This window comes from Camelina sativa, chromosome 12 (genome assembly GCF_000633955.1).
Source record: "Camelina sativa cultivar DH55 chromosome 12, Cs, whole genome shotgun sequence".
Lineage (NCBI taxonomy): Eukaryota > Viridiplantae > Streptophyta > Magnoliopsida > Brassicales > Brassicaceae > Camelina > Camelina sativa.
In genome coordinates this window covers 31,448,356-31,460,303 of record NC_025696.1, presented here as the reverse complement: position 1 = coordinate 31,460,303, position 11,948 = coordinate 31,448,356, and the positions used below count along the sequence as shown (strand labels likewise).

The window sequence follows — 11,948 nt, the reverse complement described above, 5'->3', positions numbered from 1 at the left end:
CGGGGTGGCTCATTCTCAACCGATTCCATTCTACTGTGACAGTCAAGCGGCCATACACATAGCTGCTAACCCTGTTTTTCACGAAAAAACAAAGCATATAGAGAGGGATTGCCATCAAGTTCGTGATGCCGTTCATGATAAGTTGATTACCACTATTCACATTTCAACAAAGGAACAAGTTGCTGATCTTCTTACTAAGTCGTTGCCTGCGCCTAGTTTTCAAACATTGTTGTCCACGTTGGGTGTCCGGGATTTCGTTCCACCAACGTGAGGGGGGTATTAGGATATGTGTCAATCTTATGTTTCCTATATTCACGTAGATATGGTGTTATCTTCTAGCTAGGCAACTCTGTATAAATACTCTGTTAACATTATGAATACAACAACACATTACTTTCGTATATGAGCATTACACGTATCATAATTCTTGAACCTTGCAATAAACGCAATAGCTGATTCGTAAACGCCGGGACTAAGAAGTTTGACTAAGAAGCTGGGGTGGTGTGTACGAGAAGAAGCTGCACATGATACAAGACGATAAGCAAGTCTTGAGCTCAAATAAGTGAATTCAACAAATTTCAGCAGAGAGATAAACGCTTCACAGAGCCGTCTCGATTCGATTCTGCTGGAGAAGAACTCAGAGATTTTGTGTCGCTCTTTGTCTCGGATGATAGATTCGGAGGGCTTACTCGGGTTGAGATTGGGTACAGGTTGAATCGTGTTGCTGGAGGTAGAGAAGAAACGACATGAACCTTAGTTTTATTAATAATTTAGATTTCTCTCAACATTAAAAATATTTATGTGCTAATTTTGGAACATATAGAAGTGTGTGCTAGTTTTGGAAAAAAACTTAGAATAGTGCTATTTATGAGAATTATCCTATTTTCAAATATTTTTGAAATAAATTTATTGCTTGAGTTACTAATAAGCTTGGACCATGCTCTACGTGTTAGGATCGTTTCTACCTAATTTTATTTTGGTTTCATCGAGTTTTTGTTTTTATTTATATGACTCAGTTTATTGATTTTGTGTTAAAATGTTTTACAATTGAGTATAACATGCATGAGTCAGATTATAATTTGATCCGGAACAATCTGATCTTTTACGTCGGTGGGAACAGATTATAATTCTGTTAGAAAAATTAAAAAAAAAAACCATCTAATGGTTCAAGTCTCAAAATGATGATCCCAGTCCTCAACAGAATATGAGTTGGCATGTCCTTGAAGCTCGGGGACAAAGTGACAACTCTGTAAGGTTTGGAACAAAATATTGGGTTGTATCAGCCAGGATTGTTGCCTTCTTCAAGTGACGAGCGTTTTTCAAGATGTAAACGGCAATATCTCTATCTTGTGGTCTCCCAAGGTATCGTGACCACTTGAAAATTTGTAGACTCGACAACAAGCATTGAAGAATAGAATTCGGTTGATTCCAGCAAACCATACCCTCATGCCCATCATCAATCCAATGATCCTAAGACCAAAAAAGCAGAAGAGTTAGATTAACATCATGAATCCAATGATCCTAATTGGGGATGGAATTTGTGGCGTCAACCTATAGGTTTTATCATTTTTCTAATTTCTTCCTTAGCAGAATGCGAGAGGTTACCGTTTGATTTACCAGAAGCGGAAGAAGAATTAATAGCAGGTTATCAAACTGAATATTTCAGGTATAAAATTTGTTTATTTTACGTTGCTTCTTATCTAAATCTATTAATTTCCTCATTATTTGTAACAGTTCTATACTTAGGCGGTTGGAATATTTATATTCCGTATATATTTATTCAGGAGCTATTTCAAAGGGATCAAATACTCGTGTTATAGAGATGTTTAATACTCGTAAGTTAGGAGAATCCTTGAGCAACTGGCCAACGACGTTCGACATGTCTTCCATGCACACACATAGGTTCAGATGTCCAAGCTGGTTGAAAACAAAACCATTACCATACACCCTGCCCACATTATAAAGTAGACTATTAACAGAGAAATAGGATCGACAACTTGCGGTTGACACATATTGTGAGACACTTGACAGGTGTGATTGATCCAACAAGAGTCTTGGGATTAAGGGATACGACATATGCTTCCCTCAGCTTAGTAATATTCTTAATCATAGAGTAGCGTTCCCTATGAGTCCAATCCTCAAGTATTTCTTATTTTTCTGAAGTTGGATTTCAGCCAAGAGAGCAAATGAATCAATTAGCTCTCTTTTATAGCCAAACGAGCTTGGTCGCTCATTGGTCTCTTTATCCCTTCACATGCATCACCATATGGCATAGGAGACTTGTCTAACAAGGTCGCCATATATTGAGATAAGACTAAATCTTAGGAGATTATGTTCAATATATGATTCATGTATATCTTAGCTAGATTATCGGATCTATCATGGCTGACTCAAAACTGTATAAATACTTGTACGTTTCTTATGATGAAAGACAATAGAGCATTATTGATCTTACATGGTATCAAAGCACGATCTGGACTTTTGATAAAAAATTTATTTCTATTGCTTTCTTTGCTTCTTTGAAAAATGAGTGAACTTGAATCCACCACCTCTGTTGCTAAACCAGATTCAAAAGAAGCCTCTGCTGCACATATGTCTCCGTACTATCTTTATCCAGCAGATAGTACTGGACAGGTGCACACTCCAATCTTGTTGAATGGAGTGAATTACAAACGGTGGTCGAAGTTGATGTTAAATTCTCTTCGTACCAAGCGGAAACTGGGTTTCGTTAACGGAACTCTTAAACGGCCTACCAATAACCCCGACGAAGAAGAGAAGTGGGATATGGTAAATGCTATGATCATTGGTTGGATCTACAGCAGCGTCAAACCGAAGCTGCGACAATCAATCTCGTTGGTGGATAACGCCAACTCGATGTGGGCAAGACTACTACGACGATTCTCTGTCAGTGACGATACGAGAATTCATCAACTACACTCTGACATCGCGGCGTGCAAACAGAACGGTGACGAGGTGGAAGTGTATTTTAGCAAACTCAGGATCATGTGGGATGATCTTGCGGATTTTGAGAAAGGTTTCACGTGTTGTTGTACAACTGCAAATTGTGAATCCATGGGGAATTATGAGAAGATGCGGGAGAAGTTACGAGTGCATCAGTTTCTCATGGGCCTTGACAATTCTCGTTTTGGGACAACGAGATCAAATCTGTTAAGTCGACAAACAGATTTGAACCTTGAGTCTGTGTACTCTTAGGTTATTCAAGAAGAACGACACATCAAGGCCATGCGCACCACCGAAGATCGAACTCCGATTGTTGGTTTCTCAGCAACGACGTCAGCTTCTTCCCAACAGAACCACTCTGTTTCCTCTGTTTCCTCTGCTCAGGCATCGGCATCTCGATTTGTTAAGCCGATGACAGTGTGTTCTCACTGTGGTAAACAGGGACATGAAGCAAGTAGCTGTTTTCAGTTGATTGGTTTTCCTGAGTGGTGGGAAAAAGATAAATCCTCCGGTGGTCGTGGGGGTTTCGGTCGTGGCATAGGAGCTTCAAACCAAGGGTGTGGTCGTGGAGGTCGTAGATCAGGCTTTCGTGCCTCACAAACTCAGCTTAGTGATTCATTTTCCTCAGCAGATACATCATCTTCCGGGATCCCAAACTTCACGACAGATCAATGGGCTACTCTGGAACAGTTTGTTAAGAAACAGGGTACCAATACCAAACCTCCGGGTAAGACAGAAAAATTACTTCTTTTGACAAAGAACGTCGTCATGATATTATCATTGACTCGGGTGCTTCCCATCATATGACGGGGGATTTGCACTTACTTACCGATGTTATCACTATTGCTCCTTGCCCGATTGCTTTACCTAATGGACAGATCACTTGGGCAACCAAACACGGCAGTTTGAATCTTGGTGGTCGCCTTGTGCTGTCCAAAGTTTTCTTTGCATCTTGTTTAACGATCACACTCATCTCGGTTGCTCAATTGCTTCGTGATGTTGCTGGTTTTGTCCTCTTTACTAAAAAATTTTGTGTGATACAGGACCTCGGTTCGAAGACTTTGATTGGAGCGGGGAAGGAGCGTGACGGGGTTTATCACTACGAGGGTGCTGTTGCAGTTCAGGCCGGGCATATGGGCACACTACAGACTCGGGATTTATGGCACCATCGCATGAGACATCCGTCATCTAGGGTGCTTTCAGTTTTAGGATCTATTGGTGGTTTTTCTAATAGTGTAGGGTCTTTTGAACAATCTTGTGGTGTTTGTCTACGAGCCAAACAAACTCGAGACGCGTTTTCTTCAAGTATCAATAAAGCATATAATTTCTTTTCTTTAATTCATTGTGATATCTNCGGTGTTGTTGCAGTTCAAGCCGAACATATGGGCAAACTGCAGACTCGGGATTTATGGCATCATCGTATGGGACATCTGTCTTCTAGGGTGCTTTCTGTTTTAGGATCTATTGGTGGTTTTTCTAATAGTGTAGGGTCTTTTGAACAATCTTGTGGTGTTTGTCTACGAGCCAAACAAACTCGAGACGCGTTTTCTTCAAGTATCAATAAAGCAGATGATTTCTTTTCTTTAATCCATTGTGATATCTGGGGACCCTATAGAGAACCATCAACGTGTGGAGCACGTTATTTTTTGACAATAGTTGACGATTGTTCTAGAGCTGTTTGGGCAGTCTTGTTGTTGGAAAAGAAAGAGGCGTCCGATGCTTTGAAAACCTTCTGCATGTTTGCAGAACGACAATTTAATAAACAAGTGAAGACGGTGCGTAGTGACAACGGAGGAGAATTTATGTGTTTGCGCAAGTTTTTTGTGGACAAGGGTATCGTCCATCAAACTTCGTGTGTTGAAACTCCTCAACAAAATGGGCGTGTAGAACGCAAACATCGGAACATCTTGAATGTGGCTCGAGCCCTTTTGTTTCAGGGCAATTTACCTAAGAAGTTTTGGGGAGAGAGTATTTTGACTGCTACTTATCTAATAAATCGAACACCATCTCCTCTTCTTCACAACAAGACACCCTATGAACTACTTTACGGCTCTCCTCCGGTTTATAATAATCTGCGTGTCTTTGGAACATTATGTTACGCTAGAAGGATTGATCGCTTAAAGGATAAGTTTGACGCTCGAAGCATCAAGTGTGTCTTTCTAGGCTACCCAATGGGGAAGAAAGGTTGGCTTGTATGTGATTTACTTACGGAAAAGTTGTTTGTCTCTCAAGGTGTTGTATTTCACGAGGATGTTTATCCTTATTTGCCTACTCCTCTTGCTGCTCCTCATGACAAGTCGGATGTGTTACCGGTTAATACTCGGATCCAACACCCTGCGGTGTTTGACACTGACCAAATCTCTTCTTCAGGGGGAGATAGTCCGCATTTAGGGGGAGTCCAAACTGTTTCTGTTGATATTGAGAGTATTGACTCTCCACCGGTTGTGATTCAGTCTAGTGACTCTGTACCTAATGTTGTTGAAGCAGAGTCTCTTGGTGTTGGAAAGCGGATTAAGAAGCGATCAGTTTTGCTTGAGCCATATGTTACATATGCAGTCCGAACAGTCGATGAAGAACCCCACGTCACGCTCTCCTCTCCATCAACAGCACCATCAGAGTCTTCAGGTACCTGTTTGTATCCCTTAACTAACTATTTTTCATGTCATTGACTGTCACCCCTGTTGCGTGTTTTAGCTGCGTCTATTACTGCAAATCTCGAGCCTACTTCTTTTAAGGAGGCGGTTAAGCTGAGGTAGGCGCTCTGGAAGATGCTGATACTTGGGATGTCACCGACCTGCCGCCTTGTAAACAAGTGATTGGTTGTAAGTGGGTCTTCAAAATAAAGTTCAAATCAAATCGTGAAATAGAGCGTTACAAAGCCAGACTGGTGGCTCTCGGTAATAAACAAGAAGAAGGTGTAGATTACAAAGAGACATTTGCTCCAGTGGTCAAGATGACGACAGTACGTATCCTTCTTGAGGTTGCTGTTGCAAAGAACTGGGATTTGTTTCAAATGGACGTGCATAGCGCCTTCTTACATGGTGATTTACAAGAAGAAGTTTACATGCAATTGCCACCGGGAGTATCTCATGCAAATGGTAACAAGGTGTGTCGACTGAAGAAATCCATTTACGGTCTTCGACAATCACCAAGATGTTGGTTCTCCAAGCTGTCTAAAGCTCTTCTTAATTTTGGTTTTAAACAGAATCACAAGGACTACTCTCTTTTTACACTTATGAGGGGAGGCTCTACACTGTTCGTTTTGGTTTATGTTGATGATTTGGTGGTTGGTGGTGATAATCCTCTGCTCATTGCAACTTTCAAGTCCTATTTAAGTTGGTGTTTTAAGATGAAGGATTTAGGGGTTTTGCGGTATTTCCTTGGCATTGAAGTTGCACGCAGCAAGGAAGGTATCTATTTGTCTCAGAGGAAGTACTCGCTTGATATTATTGCAGAGTGTGGTCTACTTGATGCTGCTCCGGAACCCACTCCCATGGAAGAGAATCACAATTTGGCTCGGGATGATGGTCCGTTTTTCACTACACTAACACAATATCGACGTTTAGTTGGTCGACTTGTGTATCTGACTGTAACTCGTCCGGAGCTTAGTTATGCTGTTCACATCCTTGCCCAGTTCTTGAAGGCACCAAGACAGAAACATTGGGAAGCGGCTCTTCGTTTGGTACGTTATCTGAAGGGGGCACCTGGTCAAGGGATCTTGTTAAGTTCAAAGAGTAATCTTCAGATTACAGCATTTTGTGATTCTGATTATGCACGGTGTCCCTTATCTCGACGTTCCCTGACTGGATATATTGTCATGCTTGGTAACTCCATTGTCTCGTGGAAAACTAAAAAGCAGAAGGTTGTTTCTCGTTCATCGGCAGAGGCGGAGTATAGAGCGATGGCTATGACTCTCAGTGAGTTGAAATGGACAAGAGAGTTGCTTCAAACGATCAGCATTGCACAGACAGCTCCAATGTATTTACATTGTGATAGTGAGGCTGCAATACATATTGCTGCCAATCCTGTTTTTCACGAACGTACGAAGCATATAGAGGTGGATTGTCATTTTGTTCGTGATGCGGTCATGGATGGTATGCTCATTACACCGCATGTTTGGACTAGGGAGCAGCTGGCTGACATTCTTACTAAGTCATTACCACCACGTTCGTTTTATTATCTACTTGGCAAGATGGGCGTTAGGGATCTTCACGCGCCATCTTGAGGGGGAGTATTGAGATAAGACTAAATCTTAGGAGATTATGTTCAATATATGATTCATGTATATCTTAGCTAGATTATCGGACCTATCATGGCCGACTCAAAACTGTATAAATACTTGTACGTTTCTTATGATGAAAGACAATAGAGCATTATTGATCTTACACCATAAGCGCTTAGCCAGCATCCAGAATTCCCACAAGAAATCGGGAGCTTTGGTCGCCAAATCTTTCTTCTCTCTTCTGCCCGCTCGTCGCTGTACATGTGGCGGTTGGTTGGAAAACTGAAGAGTCCACGTTTCGTGTACTCAAGCTCTCTTCCATTCCGTTTAGCTGCCCTTCTCTCTTCTTAACAAGCCTTAATTCTTTTTAAGCCTTTTATTTTCTTCGTTCCTCGTTCCTTTCTCTTTTAAACCCGTTGGTTCTTCGTTCCTTAGAGTTTCTAGTACCTCCAATCGTGTAAAAATCTCCCAGCTAACGAATCATACCTTTTTGGTTTACAACTCACGATATTTGGCATTAGCTTAGTTCTGTTGTCTTCTTCGAATTTCCTCGGACATCTTTTGGTTGTTCCTCTTTTTTAATTTGGTTCGTCATTCCCTTCTGGATACGGGTCTACACCGATCTATAGAAATTATTTAATATTGTTATTATTCTTGTTATATTGTGATTTTCTCCAAAGTTAGTGACAAAATAATTAGGGAACTAAGAAAATATTGTTCACCAGTCTATATTTCAAAGTTAGCGACAGAATAGTTAATCCAGATAAACTAAAATGTAACATATATATAAAAAATAATAATAATGACAGAATAACTTTTAAATAAGTAATGAAAATTAAAAGAGAAACCATCCAAGTATGGTCGAAGAAAAAGACATTGTTACTGTTTACAGAAACGCGCTCTATAGACCTCTATAACACACGACACACCTCAATATGATCCAAGTCCTCAACGACTATACATAGTTGGCATGTGCCTGGAACTCGATAATCATCTCAAGGTGCCATGTTCACACGTAATCGTTGATTGATACACTCATACATACTAACGTTAGTTGCCATGCATGTGCTGTACGGTCAATATGATCCTAGTCCTCAACGAATATACTTAGTTGGCATGTGCTTGAAGCTCGGGGAAAAAGTGTCAACTCCTCGATCATCTCAAGGTGTGGAACATAATTTGTCCTTTTTACAGCCAAGAATGTTGCCGTCTTTAAGTGACAAGTGTTTCCCTAGATGTACCCCGCAATATCTCTATCTCGTGGTCTCCCATAGTATCGTGACCACTTAAATGTTTGTAGACTCGACAACAAGCATTCAGGAACATGACTCGATTGATTCCAGGAAACCATACCATTATGTTCCATGAAACTATACCAATAATCCTGAGACCAAGTACAACAGTTAGATTAATATATAATAACCATACTGGACATCACAAACAAAGAATAAGTTTATCAAAGAAACTTACTCTATCCACTTCTACTGAGATGTCTAATACTTATTGAGAGGGTTTAGGACTAATATGTAATTAGTATATTCTTATGTATTATTTGGGTAATTAATAACTTTGTATTAGGGCATACGAGTATTGTGTATATAAGGCTATGCCTTACAATCTTAATAAAACAGAAAACCTTTATACAACTCTAGGTTTTATCATGGTATGAGAGCATAACCTATATTTTTAGGTCTACGATTCTTTGCCTCTGTTTCTTATCGCCATACTCTGTTTTTCTTCTATTCTTCTTCTCTTCCTTGACCTTAGTATTATCGATCATTCTGTCGAAATACTCTCTCTCTCTCACTAAACTATGTCTGACGGGGATTCTGCTGTAAAGCAATCTGGTTCTCTCATCACTTCAGGTTCAAACACACGAACTGAGATTACACGTCGAAGGATTGATCCGTTTCTTCCGGTGATAATCCAAGGTCGGTGATTGTGCAACCCCAGTTGCGTGGATCTAACTATGATGAATGGGCGATGAATCTTCGACTTGCGTTGAGAGCTAGGAAGAAATTCAGTTTTGCGGACGGTAATATCCCAAAACCTGATGAAGGTTCTGATGATCTTGAGGATTGGTGGGCTAATAACGCCATGGTGGTGTCTTGGATTCGACTTACCGTCGCTCCAGATTTGAGTAGCTCACTTTCTCATCATGAAGTCGCTTGTGACTTGTGGACGCACATACAAAAGCGTTTCTCAGTCAAGAATTGACAACGTGTCCAACGACTTAAGACAGAGCTGGCGAACTGTCAGCAAAAAGGATTTGCTGTGGAGGCTTACTATGGGAAACTTACAAAGTTGTGGACTAGTCTGGCTGATTTTCAACGAGCAAAGACGGTGGAAGAGATTGCACGTGAACGAGAAGAAGACAAGCTACACCAGTTTTTGATGGGGCTTGATGAAGCTGTTTTTGGTGCAGTCAAGTCCTCTCTATTATCACGTGATCCTCTTCCCTCTCTTGTTGAAGCTTACCAAGTTGTTACTCAAGACGAAGAGTCCAAGCGGGCGAGTTATCTATTGGAGGAACGGAACAAAGGTGTTAGTTTTGCTGTTCAAGCTTCTTCTCGGTCTAAACCACCACCGCAATTGCGAGATCCATCCACTGTATGCACTGCTTGTGGTCGAACAGGTCACTTAGCTGCAAATTGTTTCCGCAAACTTGGTTATCCATATTGGTGGGGAGATCGACCACGTTCTAAGCTTCTAAACACACCAATAGGTTCTTCAAGTGGATCCACAAGTGATCGTCGTCAACCTTCTGCTCCTTCTTCTCAACCTAACCATGGTGTGACTCCACAAGCTAACCAGATGGTTACCACGAAACCAGTTTTTACTGCAAACTCGATGGTTACGGACGCTGATCGGATTGGTATTAGCGGACTGAGCGAGTTGGAGTGGACCAGTTTGAAGCGTATGCTCAATGAACGAAACACTGGTGTTAGTGATCGTCATTCCGGTACGTTTTTTTCTTGAATCTTGGGTTATTGATACAGGAGCTTCAAATCATATGACTGGTAGCATTGAGTTTTTTGAAGATATTTGTGACATGGATCCCGTGTTTATCAAGTTACCGGATGGTCGGTTTACAATGGCCACTAAACAAGGGAAAGTTATCTTGGTTCACATATTCAGTTGCAAACTGTGTTCTTTGCAGATGGTTTACATTGTCACCTTATATCAGTTTCTCAGTTGACTAGAGATAGGGGATGTATCTTCCAGTTGTCTGATAAGCTTTGTGTTGTTCAGGACCGCATCACTCAGATGCTGATTGGGGTCGGTGAACTGATGAATGGACTCTATTTCTTTCGTGGATTGGCAACAGCGGTGATGGCTCAAGCATTGGACAAGGACTCTCTGGATGTTTGGCATTGCCGCTTGGGACACCCTTCATCGAAAGCTATGGAGATGCTGAAATTCAAGGATTCTGTTAGTAGTAGTAATTTTGATTTCAAGTTGTGTGACGTTTGTATTCGTTCCAAGCAAACACGAGATCATTTTCCTCTAAGCATTAATAAAACTTCAGCAGTTTTTGAGTTAGTCCATTGTGATTTGTGGAGTCCTTATCGTACAACTTCGATTTGTGGTTCTCGATTTTTCTTAACGATTGTTGATGATTATTCTCGGGCTGTGTGGATTTTGAGCAATTTGCCAAGGAAATTCAACAAATCAAATCTCCTCACACATTGGTTCAGATGTTCAAGTTGGTTGAAAACAAAACCATCACCATACACATCATGCCCAAAATATTAAAATTATCAACAAAAAAGATTTCTATAAATGAGACTGAAGACTCGCTATAGCTAATGAAAACTAATTACCTCTGAACAACATATTGTAAGACGCTTGACATATGCGAATGATCCAAGACGAAGATTCTTGCGATAAAAGGGTCGAACATTGACATATGCTTCCCTCAGCTTAGGCATATTCTTAATTAAAGAGTAGTATAGTGCGTCATAAGTCGAGTCCTCAAGTTTCAAATACTCTAAAGAAGGAGTATCTATCTCATACCCATCTAAATTCCAATTACTACATAAAAGGAGTGATAAACTCTGCAAAGACGGGATGATTATAGTGAACTCTCTCAAATTGTAATTTTCCAAAAGTTGCACAGATAGATGCTCAAGAACAGGACAACCAGATAGAATCTGTTGAAAAGATTTTCCATCTATGAGTTCCACACTTTCAAGTTGCAAAGTTTTGAGAGAGGGAAGACAAACCATAGAGGGAACATCCATGACAGTCATGTATTGGAGTTTCAAGGTCAAGAGCGATTTGCAGGTAAACAAGCTACTCGGTATTATGTTTTCATTCCTGGTAATACAACCAATCTCTAGCTCACGTACAAAGCGAGAAACCGCGATTTCAATCCATCCTTTGACATCTTCAGGTTTAATATATGACTGACAAGATACGTAGAGACGCAATCCTTCTATGAATGGAGCTTTATGTAATGGCAACTTCCTACTGATAAAATCTCCAACTCCTTCATGCTTTGGTTTCCAACCTGGTATCCTTGTTGATTCCAAAGGACAAATAAACTCGAGTCTAGGCAACCACATCCAAAGGAACTCCCATCGTTTAGACAAAACCGTAGTTGATACAGCAACTTTTGTTGGCACAAACAATTAAAATCTTCACCAGCACGTCATCAGGCAATCCATTGATGTCCATATATATATCTTACAAATTCACGTCACTTGTTACTGAAGAAGAATTTAAAAAAAAAAAAAAAAAAAAAAAAAAAAAAAAAAAAAAA

The 11,948-nt window shown here is 40.5% G+C and overlaps 1 pseudogene; it reads right to left on the bottom strand.

Annotated features, from left to right (window-relative positions):
* On the bottom strand, window positions 1,195-11,863 carry LOC104734051 (annotated as a pseudogene).